Source organism: Dermacentor silvarum, chromosome 3 (assembly GCF_013339745.2).
Source record: "Dermacentor silvarum isolate Dsil-2018 chromosome 3, BIME_Dsil_1.4, whole genome shotgun sequence".
Lineage (NCBI taxonomy): Eukaryota > Metazoa > Arthropoda > Arachnida > Ixodida > Ixodidae > Dermacentor > Dermacentor silvarum.
The window spans coordinates 96,273,052-96,274,590 of record NC_051156.1 but is presented as its reverse complement, the minus strand read 5'-3'; positions in this window follow the sequence as shown (position 1 = coordinate 96,274,590).

The window sequence follows — 1,539 nt, the reverse complement described above, 5'->3', positions numbered from 1 at the left end:
TTGAGCAAACGCGGGCAAAACGCCGACGGCGTCGACAACAGTTCTGCGTGTTGCCGGTGCTGCTGCATGTACAAGTTTATACAGCTGATAAAGCTAATATCATTACTCCGTATAGCTCTCTACAAATTTGCTATCGCAATTGATGCTTCGCCTTTCAGGTGAAACTGCGACAACTTTTTTATCCTACAACCACCTAACTGACTGTGTGTCTGCCTGTATAGCTTTTTTACGTTGCTCTTAAATTTAAAACACATATATATTCTCGACATCTTCAAGCCACCATAATAATGCATAGGCCATTCAATCGTGCTCGTGCCACCAATGTCATGCCGCCGTATTCATTGCGTCATCGTCATACAGCCTTGTCATACGTTCGCTGTCACGCCGTAGTCTTGGTATCGACGTGGTCATTTCTTCATGGTCTTTTCAGCTTCCTCGTCCGATTCGCGTTATGCCATCGTCATTAAACCATCGTCGTCATAAATCATTCGTAATCAAATTGTTGACGTTGTTATCGTAGTCACACTGTCATCACACTGTCGTCCTCATTTCAGAATCGTCAACCCATTGAATCGGCTTGTCTTCGCTATACCGCCTTCCTCGTTCCATCGTAATTGTGATGTGATCAATCGATCGTGTTCGTGTCGCCATTGTCACGCCAGGCGTCGTCGCCGTTGCATCGTCTTCGTACAGTCATCATACATTGTTCTCACGTTGTCGTCGTTATGCCGTATCCGTACAGTCGCCGCCAGGCCAGCGGCTCACGTCTTCCCATTGTTTTTATGACGTAGTCGTCACGCGACCGTCATTCTACTGTTTTCATCATTCGACTATTGTCATCCCATGTCATAATGCCGTCGTCATTCATACCGCCTTCGGCGCTCTATCGATGCCATTTCTTCGTCATTCCGTCATTTGTCGCTGCGTAGTCGCCATACAGTCGTCGTCGCGCCAAGGTAAATACACCTGGTAGCGAAGCTTCCATAGAAGCCCATACGTTCAAGAAAATGGTGGTTCCTCGGTGGTTCATGGGGCTTAGCGCCATCTGTGTGAGGAGGGAACAGTTCCGGCGGAATGCAAAATAATACGACGCCACATCGGTTCAAAACAGAAGTGACGTCATTTTGTTCTCAAAGGCGCGAAACTTGTTTTCGGGGACCTGCCATTAGAGCTGCATATTCGAATGCCCCGCCATTCGACGTGATGGGCGTTTCGAGCTTTCAGTGCGGAAACCGATGCAGGAAAAGTTCAACCATACGGGTGTCGAAGCCGCACCCTTGCGCAGAACATACGTTGTTTCGAGGCCGACGAACGCTTTGGGCGTACAGCGCTCGTCTTTTCGTCGGACGCTAAGCCCATTGACCAGCGCTGTCCCACGAAAACAACTAAAGTGAACAATTATCTGGCGGTCGCAATTCACTACTTTTGACTGAACAGGTTAAGAAACAATGCAACTACACGCGTCACCAAATTCAAAGAAACGTCGACAAGCAAAGCAGCACAACATGTGAGGGGGGCGTATTGCAACAGGTGAACTTT